The sequence below is a fragment of the Lissotriton vulgaris genome, chromosome 3_2, assembly GCF_964263255.1.
Source record: "Lissotriton vulgaris chromosome 3_2, aLisVul1.2, whole genome shotgun sequence".
Taxonomy (NCBI): Eukaryota; Metazoa; Chordata; class Amphibia; order Caudata; family Salamandridae; genus Lissotriton; species Lissotriton vulgaris.
In genome coordinates this window covers 289,981,025-289,996,104 of record NC_141690.1, presented here as the reverse complement: position 1 = coordinate 289,996,104, position 15,080 = coordinate 289,981,025, and the positions used below count along the sequence as shown (strand labels likewise).

At 48.1% G+C, this 15,080-nt stretch overlaps 1 protein-coding gene across 1 annotated transcript in view; it reads right to left on the bottom strand.

The window, feature by feature from the left end:
* The window catches only part of M1AP (meiosis 1 associated protein), a 359,391-nt gene that overhangs the window by 172,717 nt on the left and 171,594 nt on the right, over nucleotides 1-15,080 (bottom strand). The window lies entirely within an intron of this gene.

The following is a 15,080-nucleotide window of genomic DNA, read 5'->3' as shown; positions in this document are numbered from 1 at the left end:
CAAGCAAATGCTTCGGCATATTAAAAGTACTTCGTAAAGTACTTGATCTCTTACCGACCGAAGCTAGAAAAACCATAGTTCATGCTTTAATATCTCCTCACTTGGACTATGGTAATGTTCTCTTGTTAGGCCTGAATCAGAAGGGACTGCACCAATTACAATGTGTACAGAACTCAGCAGCGCGATTGGTGCTCGGCCTCCCTCTGAAAACCTCCACTAAAAACGCGCTTGCTAAACTCCATTGGCTCCCTATTAAAGAGAGAATTATATTTAAGACTCTCTGTTATGCTCATCGCATTGCCCAGAATAGAGGCCCCGGCTATCTGAAAGGTCTCATCACCATTCACCGTCCGATGAGAGATTTGAGATCGTCGGGCATGATGCTATTCAAAGTCCCTCGCATCACAAAAGCTAAAATGGGAGGAAAGTCCTTCCGTTATTTGGCCACTAAGTACTGGAATGCTCTGCCGATTCATTTGCGGATGGAGCCCTCCGAAATGAGATTCAGAGCCAAATTAAAAACTCACCTGTTCCCTAAATAATAATTCCTACGCCGTTTCTCGGACCAAGTTCCTCTCTATGGGTTTGCATTTTGCAGTTAGCGCGGGGACACACAGTTTTGTGCAGCCAGGCGCTCAATTAATGTTTTATTATTATTATTATTATTTAATATGGCAAACCTACGAGTTAATCAACTTTATTTGCGGGCCTCTTTAACAGACATAGGGCCCACACACACTAAAAGATGGCCGCCATACTGCACTGCTATCAGCAGTCTGGAGAGTGGCAAACCGTAAACCTGCTGGTGAGCCCTTCTGCGCATGCGTGAATCCGTAGTGAACCCCGACACGTGATGAAGGAGTATATGATGGCCACCGCAAGGATAAAAAAGAGGCTCCCAAACTGCCTTCCTTCTCCGGTCGCTCTTCGTCCAATACCTGACTCCATGTGGGTAGGTGTTGAAGGTTGAGTCTGCTCGACGGACAGGTAAGCACTATTGACGGTACCTTCGCCACATTAGAACGCCTCCCTCCACTACGCCGTTCATAGTAGCGCGTATCTCTGGGGCACTTCTTGACTGCATTACTTGATGGCTAGTTTATGTCAGCCAGTGTCACGATCGACTTTGGTGTCTTACGGTTGGGCAATGCAGCTGGGGCTTGGTCTGCCACTGCTCATGTATGAGTATGCGTTTGGAGGCATCATTGGTTTATGCCTCACGCATGCTTTCACGGATATTACTTTTTCGACCGGCGGCATACACTCTAGCAGTATACCCATTGCCAATTAGATCCGTGACTAGGGTGACGGCATGTCTCTGGTTCCATCCGTGTTTTGATGCCTGATGGAGCTTGGGAGCCACTGCTACTGTGTTGTGCAAGTTTGGTGGCTTCAACAACTCCCGTCTTTTCCCATTTCTCTCCAGGGTACCTACTTAAAGGTGCCAATACACGGGACCACACTGTTGAGGCACCCTAGAGACTCCATCCACCGCTTTGCTTACTCCACTAGCCCGAATTATCACCCTAGTCATTTGTGTTGTTTTCTATTCCTCCCCCCCTTTTTTTTCTTCTGTGCTTGATTATGTCTAGATATTTCTCTGGAATCACAAAATGTATGTCATTGATTTTTTAATGGTTTATAGGTACTTTTATAAAAGAAAATCTTAACAAAAATGAAGAAAATATTTAAATAAATCACAAATACTATTTTGAATATAAACAGCATGTCAAGTCAAGTCAAGTCAGTATATTTATATAGCGCGCTACATACCCAGAGGGTCTCAAGGCGCTTGAAGAAGGGTGGGGAATTACTTGTCAAATATCCACGTTTTAAGTTGCTTTCTGAATGCTAGGTGGTTCTGAGTAAGGCGAAGGTGAGTGGGAAGTGAGTTCCAGGTTTTAGCTGCCAGGTAGGAGAAGGATCTACCTCCCATGGTGGTTTTGTTGATGCGAGGTACAGTGGCAAGGGCTTGGTTGGAGGATCGTAGCTGGCGGGAGGGGGTGTAGAAGGAGAGTCGTGTGTTGAGGCATTCGGGTCCGATTTCGTAGAGTGCTTTGTGTGCGTGAGTTAGGAGCCGGAAAGTAATCCTCTTATTGACGGGGAGCCTGTGGAGGTTTTTCAGGTGACCAGAGATGTGTTCTTTACGCGGGATGTCTAATATGAGCCTGGCTGAAGCGTTCTGGATGCGTTGGAGTTTTTTCTGGAGTTTTGCGGTGGTACCGGCGTAGAGGGTGTTTCCGTAGTCCAGTCGGCTCGTGACCAGAGCGTGGGTGACTGTTTTTCTAGTTTCGGTGGGGATCCAGTGAAATGTTTTTTTGAGCATGCGAAGGATGTTGAAGCAAGATGAAGAAACGGCGTTGACTTGTCTGTTCATCGAGAGTGAGGAATCCAGGATGACGCCCAGGTTCCGTGCGTGGTCTGTCGGGATGGGTGCTTTTCCAAGGGCCTCTGGCCACCAGGAGTCATCCCAGGCGGAGGGGGAGGTGCCTAGGATGAGGACTTCTGTTTTGTCTGAGTTCAGTTTCAGACGGCTGTGCTTCATCCATTCGGCTACTTCTTTCATTCCTTCATGCAGGTTGGTTTTGGCAGTGTTAGGGTCTCTGGTGAGTGATAGGATCAGTTGAGTGTCGTCGGCGTAGGAGATGATGTTGAGGTGGTGTTGGCGTGCGATGGCCGCGAGGGGGCTCATGTATACGTTGAAGAGGGTGGGGCTGAGTGAGGATCCTTGTGGTACACCGCAGATGACTTCAGTGGCCTCTGACTTGAATGGTGGAAGGCGGACTCTCTGGGTTCTTCCGGTGAGGAACGAGGTGAACCATTCCAGTGCTTTTCCTTGGATTCCGACGTTTCTGAGGCGTTGTAAAAGGGTGCTATGACAGACTGTGTCGAAGGCTGCGGAGAGGTCGAGGAGGATGAGGGCGACTGTGTCACCATTGTCCAGTAGAGTTCGAATGTCGTCTGTTGCTGCGATGAGGGCGGTTTCAGTGCTGTGCTTGGCTCGGAAGCCGGATTGTGAGGAGTCGAGGGATTTGTTGGTTTCGAGGAATGCTGCGAGCTGGTTGTTGACCGCTTTCTCGATGACTTTGGCCGGGAATGGAAGGAGTGAGATAGGGCGGTAGTTTTTGAGTTCGGTGGGGTCAGCTGTGGGTTTCTTCAGGAGGGCGCTGAGTTCGGCATGTTTCCAGCTTTCCGGGAAGGTTGCGGAGTTGAGGGAGCAGTTGATGACGTCTCAGAGGTGCGGTGCTATAATGGAGTCTGCTTAGTTAAAGATGTGGTGAGGGCATGGGTCTGTGGGGGATCCTGAGTGGATAGAGTTCATCAGACGGATGGTGTCCTCAGTGGAGATTGGCTTCCAGTCATTGAGGATGTTCAGGGGGGTGGGGGTCCTGCAGGGGGTTGGGTGGGTTGGTCTTCGGGTCGGTTGTCGAAGCTGTTGTGGATGTCTGCAATTTTGTTGTGGAAGAATGAGGCTAGGGAGTCACAGAGGGCTTGAGAGGGGGTGATGTCGTTGGAGTTGGCCGAGGGGTTGGTAAATTCCTTGACGATGTTGAATAATTCCTTGCTGTTGTGGGCGTTGTTATCTAGTCGGTCCTTGAAAGCGGCTTTCTTGGCATTCCGGATTAGTTGGTGGTGTGTGCGGGTGGCGTTTTTGAAAGCGTCCTTGGTGCTGGTGGTTGGGTCTTTTTTCCAGGCCTTCTCAAGGGAGCGACAGAGTTTCTTGGATTTCTTAAGCTCATCGTTGAACCAGGAGGTCTTCTTGCTGCCTAGTTTGATTTGTCGTTTTTTCAGTGGTGCTAGGGTGTCGGCGCTGTTGGATAACCATTGGGTGAGGTTGGTGGCTGCTTGGTCTGGGTTTGAGGAGTGGGCTGGGGGGTTTTGAAGAAGCGATGAGGAGATCTGGTCGATGGTGATTTTGTTCCAGTTTCTTTGCAGAGTGGGTTGGGGGTGATTGTTGGATGTGGGCTTGTTGTAGGTAAAGTGAACGCAGCTGTGGTCAGTCCAAAGGAGAGCTGTGGTGTGGCTGAAGGAGACATGTTTGCTGGAGGTGAAGATAGGGTCGAGTGTGTGACCTGCGATGTGGGTGGGGGTAGTGACAAGTTGTTTAAGTCCGAGGTTGGCGAGGTTGTCCAAAAGGGTGGTGGTGTTGCGGTCGTTGTTCTTTTCAAGGTGAAAGTTGAGGTCTCCCAAAAGGATGTAATCCTCGGAGGGGAGCGCGTGTGGAGTGATGAAGTCCGTGATGTCTTCACTAAATTGTGCGCGGGGTCCTGGTGGCCTGTAAAGGAGGGTGCCTCTGAGTGTGGTTTGGGGTCGATGTGGATCTGGAAGTGAAGGTGTTCAGAGTTGGCGAGATTGACGTCTGAGCTGGTTGAGATGCGGATGGATTTCTTATGGACGATAGCGATGCCTCCTCCTGTGTGGCCGGTACGGTCCTTGCGAATGATCTTATAGCCTTCCGGGATGGCAATGGTGATGTCAGGGGCTGAAGAGGCATTCATCCATGTTTCTGTTAGGAAGGCGACGTCGGGAGAGATGGTGTCTAGTAGGTTCCAGAGGTCGATGGCGTGTCTGTGGACAGAGCGGGTGTTGAGCAGGATGCATTTTAGGTGGTTGGTGTCATGACTTGTTTCTATTAATTTAGCTTACATGTCACAATACTCATTTAATGTATTTATTGTTTTCCTTGGGTTTTTTGGCTTAATGATCATGTTCACTACTGTTCGTTCTTTCAAAAAATAGCTTAATTTATTCCCTACTAGTAGTGACGACATTAGAAGTAGGGGTCCCCTTCCTTTCCAAATTGAGGCACCCTAGAGACCACATTAGGATGAGCAATGGATTGTATTAACTCTTACTGACAACAACCCCCAGTGTGTCTTGTTTTAGAGCACCATTTAGCGTCTACATCATTTCTTCTTCGTTTTCATTGTTTGTCTTTATAAACCATTGTGCACCACCATGAAATGTACCCTCCCAGACATAGATGTTTGTGTGCACTAACCATTCAACCAATGTTTTTGTGACCTAAGTAATGCAGAAATTGAGCAGTGTTACTCCTCCTCGTGTTTTCTGTCACCCTCTTTTAGGTCGGACCATAGAGGGCAGGACCAAGTGGCATGGGCACGTACTTACTTCCAGCGGAAGGTTGTATAGCCACCCCTCTGTGTGTAGTACAGTTTTTCACTTTTCTGGTCCTGACGAATTGCAATGAATGCATGAAACCTGTCGACCTCCGGGTAGTAGATACACTACTGGACCATAGTACCAGTGTGTATTTCTCCCTCACTAATTTTTAATAAGGTAGTTAACCACATTATTAAAGGAGTCTGTGGATAACCTAACCTTTTTTAATTTTACACACACTTCTCACGACTACACCACTTCTAAAAACCCTCATACCCACATGCAACAACTGGCAGGAATGAAAAGATCTCCGATAAAGAGCCCCTTTGTGGGTGCCCGTCAGACATTGCAGCGCCAGTCTGACGAGGAGCAAAACCCATATGATGAAGCATGACATCTAGCTTGCTGGGTGTGTGAGGGTTTTAGTTCCGAAAGGGGAATTTCCCTTTCCCCTCCACCTCTATTTTCCGCTAGGTATTCCTAACCCTTCTTATCTCTCTAGGGAAATGTGTACCTCTCGTCTAACATTCTGTCAGGGCCTGTACACTGGACCCCATTAAAAATAGCCCTATTGGGTTCCCCAGTTTGTTGACACAGTAAACGTATTATGTCTCTTTTACTGCATCGAGGATAAGGGGGAAACATGGACTCTCATTTCCTGATCTTTTATTCAGTATTGTTAAATATTATGAACCAAGGACCTGATGAGGCGGACTCCAGGGTTTGTGGATGGCTGTCTCCAAGGACCTGATGAGGAAGACTCCAGGGTTTGAAGATGGCTGTCTCCAAGGACCTGAAGACGTAGTCTCCAGGGTTTGAGGATGGGTGTCTCCAAGGACCTGAAGACACAGACTCCAAGGTTTGAGGATGGCTGTCTCCAAGGACCTGATGAGGCAGACTCCAGGGTTTGAAGATGGCTGTCTCCAAGGACCTGAAGACGTAGTCTCCAGGGTTTGAGGATGGGTGTCTCCAAGGACCTGAAGACACAGACTCCAAGGTTTGAGGATGGCTGTCTCCAAGGACCTGATGAGGCGGACTCCAGGATTTGAGGATGGGTGTCTCCAAGGACCTGATGAGGCGGACTCCAGGATTTGAGGATGGGTGTCTCCAAGGACCTGATGAGACATACTCCAGGGATTGAGGATGGCTGTCTCCGAGGACCTGATGAGGCAGATTCCAGCGTTTGAGGATGGCTGTCTCCAAGGACCTTATGAGGCAGACTCCAGGATTTGAGGATGGCTGTCTCCAAGGACCTTATGAGGCGGACTGCAGGGTTTGAGGATGGCTGTCTCTAAAGACCTGAAGATGTAGACTCCAGGGTTTGAGGATGGCTGTCTCTAAGGACCTGAAGATGAAGACTCCAGGGTTTGAGGATGGGTGTCTCCAAGACCTGATGAGACAGACTCCAGGGATTGAGGATGGCTGAATCCAAGGACCGGATGAGGCAGACTTAAGGGTTTAAGGATGGCTGTCTCCAAGGACCTGATGAGGCGGACTCCAAGGTTTGAGGATAAGTGTCTCCAACGACCTGAAGACGTAGACTCCAGGGTTCGAGGATAGGTGTCTCCAACGACCTGAAGAAGTAGACTCCAGGGTTTGAGGATGGGTGTCTCCAACAACCTGAAGACATAGACTCCAGGGTTTGAGGATGGGTGTCTCCAAGGACCTGATGATGCGGACTCCGGGGTTTGAGGATGACTGTCTCCAAAGACCTGATGAGGCGGACTCCAGCGTTTGAGGATGGCTGTCTCCAATGACCTGATGAGGCGTAATCCAGAGCTTGAGAATGATTGTCTCCAAGGACCTGATGAGGCGGACTCCAGTGTTTGAGGATGGCTGACTCCAAGGACCTGAAGACGTAGACTCCTGGGTTGAGGATGGGTTTCTCCAAGGACCTGAAGACGTAGAATCCAGATTTGAGGGTGGCTGTCTCCAAGGACCGGAAGACGTAGACTCCAGAGTTTGAGGATGGGTGTCTCCAAGGACCTGATGAGGCGGACTCCAGGGTTTGAGGATGACTGTCTCCAAGGACCTGATGAGGCGGACTCCAGGGTTTGAGGATGGATGTCTCCAACGACCTGAAGACGTAGACTCCAGGGTTTGAGGATGGGTGTCTCCAACGACCTGAAGATGTAGACTCCAGGGTTTGAGGATGGGTGTCTCCAAGGACCTAATGAGGGCGGACTCCAGGGTTTGAGGATGACTGTCTCCAAGGACCTGATGATGCGGACTCCAGGGTTTGAGGATTGGTGTCTCCACCGACCTGAAGACGTAGACTCCAGGGTTTGAGGATAGGTGTCTCCAACGACCTGAAGGCGTAGACTCCAGGGTTTGAGGATGGGTGTCTCCAACAACCTGAAGACATAGACTCCAGGGTTTGAGGAAGGGTGTCTCCAAGGACCTGATGATGCGGACTCCAGGGTTTGAGGATGACTGTCTCCAAGGACCTGATGAGGCGGACTCCAGCGTTTGAGGATGGCTGTCTCCAATGACCTGATGAGGTGTACTCCAGAGCTTGAGGATGATTGTCTCCAAGACCTGATGAGGCGGACTCCAGCGTTTGAGGATGGCTGTCTCCAATGACCTGATGAGGTGTACTCCAGGGTTTGAGGATGGCTGTCTACAAGACCTGATGAGACAGACTCCAGGGTTTGAGGATGGGTGTCTCTAAGGACCTGATGAGGCGGACTCCAGGGTTTGAGGGTGGCTGTCTCCAAGGACCTGATGAGACAGACTCCAGGGTTTGAGGATGACTGTCTCCAAAGACCTGATGAGGCGGACTCCAGCGTTTGAGGATGGCTGTCTCCAATGACCTGATGAGGCGTACTCCAGAGCTTGAGAATGATTGTCTCTAAGGACCTGATGAGGCGGACTCCAGCGTTTGAGGATGGCTGACTCCAACGACCTGAAGACGTAGACTCCAGGGTTTGAGGATGGGTGTCTCCAACGACCTGAAGACGGAGAATCCAGGGTTTGAGGATGGCTGTCTCCAAGGACCTGAAGACGTAGACTCCAGGGTTTGAGGAAGGGTGTCTCCAAGGACCTGAAGACATAGACTCCAGGGTTTGAGGATGGGTGTCTCCAACGACCTGAAGACGTAGACTCTAGGGTTTGAGGATGGGTGTCTCCAAGGACCTGAAGACGTAGAATCCAGGGTTTGAGGATGGCTGTCTCTAACGACCTGATGAGGCGGACTCCAGGGTTTGAGGATGACTGTCTCCAAGGACCTGATGAGGCGGACTCCAGGGTTTGAGGATGGGTGTCTCCACCGACCTGAAGACGTAGACTCCAGGGTTTGAGGATGGGTGTCTCCAACAACCTGAAGACGTAGACTTCAGGGTTTGAGGATGGGTGTCTCCAAGGACCTGATGATGCGGACTCCAGGGTTTGAGGATGACTTTCTCCAAGGACCTGATGAGGCGGACTCCAGCGTTTGAGGATGGCTGTCTCCAATGACCTGATGAGGCGTACTCCAGAGCTTGAGGATGATTGTCTCCAAGGACCTGATGAAACGGACTCCAGGGTTTGAGGATGGCTGTCTCCAAGACCTGATGAGACAGACTCCAGGGTTTGAGAATGGGTGTCTCTAAGGACCTGATGAGACAGACTCCAGGATTTGAGGATGGGTGTCTCCAAGGACCTGATGAGGCGGAAACCAGGGTTTGAGGGAGGCTGTCTCCAAGGACCTGATGAGGCAGACTCCAGAGTTTGAGGTTGGGTGTCTCCAAGGACCTGATGAGGCAGACTCCAGGGTTTGAGGATGGCTGTCTCCAAGGACCTGATGAGGCGGTACTCCAAGGTTTGAGGATGGGTGTTTCCAACGGTCTGAAGACGTAGACTCCAGGGTTTGAGGATGGGTGTCTCCAAAGACCTGAAGACGTAGACTCCAGGGTTTGAGGATGGGTGTCTCCAACGACCTGAAGACGGAGAATCCAGGGTTTGAGGATGGCTGTCTCCAAGGACCTGAAGACGTAGACTCCTGGGTTGAGGATGGGTGTCTCCAAGGACCTGAAGACGTAGAATCCAGATTTGAGGGTGGCTGTCTCCAAGGACCTGAAGACGTAGACTCCAGGGTTTGAGGATGGGTGTCTCCAAGGACCTGATGAGGCGGACTCCAGGGTTTGAGGATGACTGTCTCCAAGGACCTGATGAGGCGGACTCCAGGGTTTGAGGATGGGTGTCTCCAACGACCTGAAGACGTAGACTCCAGGGTTTGAGGATGGGTGTCTCCAAGGACCTAATGAGGGCGAACTCCAGGGTTTGAGGATGACTGTCTCCAAGGACCTGATGATGCGGACTCCACGGTTTGAGGATTGGTGTCTCCACCGACCTGAAGACGTAGACTCCAGGGTTTGAGGATAGGTGTCTCCAACGACCTGAAGGCGTAGACTCCAGGGTTTGAGGATGGGTGTCTCCAACAACCTGAAGACATAGACTCCAGGGTTTGAGGAAGGGTGTCTCCAAGGACCTGATGATGCGGACTCCAGGGTTTGAGGATGACTGTCTCCAAGGACCTGATGAGGCGGACTCCAGCGTTTGAGGATGGCTGTCTCCAATGACCTGATGAGGTTTACTCCAGAGCTTGAGGGTGATTGTCTCCAAGACCTGATGAGGCGGACTCCAGCGTTTGAGGATGGCTGTCTCTGATGACCTGATGAGGTGTACTCCAGGGTTTGAGGATGGCTGTCTACAAGACCTGATGAGACAGACTCCAGGGTTTGAGGCTGGCTGTCTCCAAGGACCTGATGAGACAGACTCCAGGGTTTGAGGATGGGTGTCTCCAAGGACCTGATGAGGCAGACTCCAGGGTTTGAGGATGGGTGTCTCCAAGGACCTGATGAGGCAGACTCCAGGGTTTGAGGATGGCTGACTCCAATGACCTGATGAGGCAGACTCCAGGGTTTGAGGATGGCTGTTTCTAAAGACCTGATGAGGCAGACTCCAGGATTTGAGGTTGGCTGTCTCTAAGGACTTAATGAGGCGGACTCCAGGGCTTGAGGATGGCTGTCTCCAAGGACCTGATGAGACAGACTCCAGGGATTGAGGATGGCTGCCTCCAATGACCTGATGAGGCGGACACCAGCATTTGAGGAGGGCTGTCTCTAAGGACTTAATGAGGCGGACTCCAGGGTTTGAGGATGACTGTATCCAAGGACCTGATGAGGCGGACTCCAGGGTTTGAAAATGACTGTCTCCAAGGACCTGAAGATGTAGACTCCAGTGTTTGAGGCTGGCTGTCTCCAAGGACCCTATGAGACAGACTTCAGGGTTTGAGGATGGCTGTCTCCAAGGACCTGATGAGGCGGGCTCTAGGGTTTGAGGATGGATGTCTCCAAGGACCTGATGAGGCGAACTCCAGGGTTTGAGAATGGCTGTCTCCAAGGACCTGAAGATGTAGACTCCAGTGTTTGAGGCTGGCTGTCTCCAAGGACCTTATGAGACAGACTTCAGGGTTTGAGGATGGCTGTCTCCAAGGACCTGATGAGGCGGGCTCTAGGGTTTGAGGCTGGGGTTCTCCAAGGACCTTATGAGACAGACTTTATGGTTTGAGGATGGGTGTCTCCAAGGACTTGATGAGGCGGCTCCAGGGTTTGAGGATGGATGTCTCCAAGGACCTGATGAGGCGGCTCCAGGGTTTGAGGATGGATGTCTCCAAGGACTTGATGAGGCGGACTCCAGGGTTTGAGGATGGCTGACTCCAAGGACCTGATGAGGCTGCTCCAGGGTTTGAGGATGGGGGTCTCCAAGGATCTAATGTGTCAGACACCAGGATTTGAGGATGGCTGTCTCCCAGGACCTGACGAGGCGGCTCCAGGGTTTGAGGCTGGCTGTCTCCAAGGTCACTTGCCTTCTTAAAGGTCTGCTCCATCACAAAGACCATAGAGCAAGTGAAAGTGGGGTTTGAACGCAGGTGCTCGCCTGTCTCCCTCTTCTTCATCAAAGTCTTGAAGAGGTGAAGAAAGTATTGTCCCAGAGATTCTAACCTCCAGCAATATGTGGAGTAAAAACAGTGCTCAGCAAGTGCAAGTTGTTCTGTTCAGGTGAGATCCTGAGAACGTGTTTCTCAACGATGGAGATATGGGGCCTCCGCAGCCGTTGGTGATAGAATCTTTGTCAGCAATTTAATGAAGGCAGACAGCACTTTTGACAGTGTGAACCTTGTGATTCTTAGGCAGAGAATGTCCAATTCTCTTCAGTATCAATTCTGAAGGCTGAAGAAGTGGCCTGATTGTTAATAAACAAGGAAGGGCAAGCTACGAACCTATCGGAGAGGACTTTTTAATGACTGAAAGCTGCTTCATTTACGCTGGAGGAATGGTGGCGGCCAGAAAGTGACTGTGTTTGAGGGGATCGGAGGATGCAACATAGAGGTCCTGATTAATGAGAATACCATTAAAAGAGGGTTTTAAAGAAAACAAAAATCACAAGAATTATGACAGAAATAAAAAGCATTAAGAGAGACCAAGGAAAGGTAATTAAAACTGCATCTATTAGACCTCATTTCAGTCTAGACAATGGAGTAATGGGACGGATTAACAGAAGTCTAATGTTCAACAGAGTCATCGACCCTGACAGCGATGATCAGCAGAACCCGAAGGAAAGTAAGTGGATGGCTGCCAATATTTCAACAAAAATGGATTATTTTAAGTCTCATATCTTAGGAATGAGGAATACAAGCCTTCCCTATAGGTACAACATTTCGACCCAACTTCTTCTGTGCTGCACTATATCCATCAGGAAGCGCCCGCCAATGTCTGAATGCATCAATAAAGCGCTGAGCTCTAAATCAGGCTCATAGTCTTGAAAGAACCCGACCCGCGTTTCCCTGTCTTAAGGGAGTATCAGCTGCATCTGAGGTTGCACTGGCAGTTTTTGAGATTTAACCTTCATACTCAGGACATCCCAGGATGTTCACAGAACTGAGGACACCAGTGATGAGTATTCAGGTAGAGAATGTTGGGATCTCACTCACAAGGTCAGTTAGTGAAAAACGACAAGCAAAAAATTGTTTTGGTGCAGACAAAATGTAGGTTTCAGAATGCAAGACTCTTCTACAGCTCTCACAGAGTCAAGGAGTATATCATCAACTCTTGGGGCCAGGCAGAGAAAGACATGGTATATCGGCCGCTAGCGAGGAAGCTAACATCGAGAGAGAGTCTAGATCATTTAACAATCTGCCAGCCAACTGTAGGTCCAACAGGCCATTGTTGGTCTCCTCTTTAATTTTTATACTGTTCTTTTCAGGCTCTCTGTTAAACCTTGGGTCAGGTTCCACTGGTTCAGTATATGCTTTGGTATCAAACTTAGCCTCTCAAGACCGTGGGGCTGAATCTCATTTCTTCAATTCTGTGATAGAAGCTTCAATGGTTGAATCTGGGGTTCTGAAATGGCGCAGTCCTCTGAGATGTGAGAAAGTTGGACTGGTGACAGTGCTTTTCCCCTGAGCAGAGTCGCTCTTCCAATAAGAGACTGACAGTCAGGAGAGTTCAGCAGCACTTTGTAGAAGACAGCCAGGCAGCTGGGTTGATCAGAACAAACACATATTTGGCAATGTCTTGAATCAACTGTCTGGGTCCAGGACATATTTCTTGAAAAGTTTGGTCCGAAAAATGTTATTGACAGCAAGACCTGAAAAGACTTGAGGTCCCTCACAAGAATTTAGAATCAGAGGAAGGACAGAATAACAACAGTTGTTTGTACTGATTTTCCATCATCACAGAGTATTAGTGGCCAAAATTGTTTTTCAAAAGACATGCAAAAGAAATGGCCAGCTGACAACAGGATTTTCTGTGGATCGGCACACGGCTCTGCTTTCTCAATTTCTTCTCTTGTCTCCAGGTTTCAGTATCAATAAGTGTGGAGGCTCTTACATCATACATGTCAATGGACTGTTGTTAGACTGAATGCCTTTTTCAACATTCCTCTAATTTCTCAGTAATTTTTCAGGACTCAGAGGGAGGACAAAGATAACAGGGATTTGAGAAGGCAATGACTGCCCTGCCACTTCTGAGGGAGGTACGAATAACTACCATGTGGTTTCTTCTACAACGTTCACGTCTTCTGTGTCTTCCACCTGGTTTTTCACCCCAGCATCTATGTTTATCAGGTGGGGGGTTAAGAGGAAAGCGGTTGGGAGTATCAATCGTTTAATTTCATTATCAGTGACCATGCATGTTTGAGGATGTAACATTGCGGGAGAAGATATGTTTGCCATTGGATCTAGTTTCTATTGATTAAAAAAAATCTGTTGTAGCCTACTTATTCTTCTCTGGAGAACCTTCCAGAAGACAATCATCAAAGTTTTCAGATCTCTTTGAGGCCCTCTATCAGATATTGAAGGAGATGGCATTTGTGTATAATCCCAATCTTTTAATATCTTGTTTTGATAGATTGGTCTTGACACTGGGTTTGAGTTTCATTCCTACGGTGATCTCATGTTTGCATTAAAATCACCAGATGTTTATTTTCTGTTCGGATCTGGTTAATGGTCAGGAATTTCATCTGATCTGGGGAAAATGGTAAAGATATAAATCGATGTAGAGTGACTTTCTTTTTGTTAAATTTGGTTTAGCAAGAAGATATAAACCTAAGAAATGGGAGAGCAACATAAATCTTGAAGTGTCTTATTAGATCAATAAGCAACTTCTCCCAAAGATTAATACAGATGGCCAGGAGTCATTCCATGAGACAGTTTGCATCAAGAAATAGAATGCCCAAGCACAGGAACTTTTCCACTTCTTTATTAGTATATCTTGCAATTGCTCCAAATTGTGTTCCAAAACGAATGGACTAGCCAATGCGTCTCGTTACTGTAATAGGACTTCATCAGGGCATTGTTTAGAGTTATATTCTCAATAGCTGCACGTAATTTCACACAATCCTGTGGTGCCAGTTCATATTATAACTGTTTGCACAAATAGTGTTGTGGCATCTGGCCCTCGCTCGCTCTTTCTACCGGCAGTATCTAAGGAACTGACCTGTGCGATGCAATGGGACCACCACTGCCTTTGCTTTTCAGGAACCTTTAGCAAGATGTTACACATGTTTCTGGATCTGCACTGCAAGGGTTGATTACGTAGCTATTTATTTTTACATGTTGTAAACCAAGCCATCCTCCTCTGGGTTCCATACAGGCTCGCACACAGACTAGTGGCAACCTCTGAGGTAGAATGGGGTGGAATTTGCATTTTTTGACAACTGCTCCTGCTGCAACCAGAGTAACATTTGTTAATCATTATATGTTGAACGTAGCTAAAAATATGAAATTGTATTTTGGCTGCAAAAGACTTGACGTTAAATTAGTTGCCTTAAAATTGTTCGGTTTGTTTGCTCAGGAGCAACATTATGAGTAATTTAATTTATTCCAGCATGGCTGTGGTATATGTTTGTTTGGCATCAGGTACAAAGAAGACATTTATGTTTCCGCATGTCTACATTCTGAAAGGAATGGGACGAGGAACGCTGGATGAAAAGGTTTGGCTAGATTGCTTACTGGTAATGCTCATTACTCCAACTCTGCATTACAGGTCTCAGTACTTACTTTCCCACCCTCTAGCCCAAAGTCTTATTTGAGGGTTTCTGGAGCATTAAGATACCAGGAGGTTCAATGGATAACACTTTCTTTTACATAGCAAAGGGGGGTGGTCTATCAAGGAGTCAAGGAGTACTTAAAATTAAAAAAGGAATGTTATGGGAAGGGTGTCAATCGGGAGAGAGCCCCTCCACAATCCATTCAGGAAGTACCGGGACAAAGATTGTGAAATCAGAGCAGCGCAAACAACTGGTAAGAAATCAATGACGATTACCTGAAAGTAAGCGAAGCGTACCACATTATGTACTGTATATAAGAATGCCAACATGTATATTCTACTTTTTTATATTTTAATAAAAAGTTTTAAATTAAAAAAAAGTAATCAATGTAGATTACTGGTAAATAATCAATGAAGATTACCTGT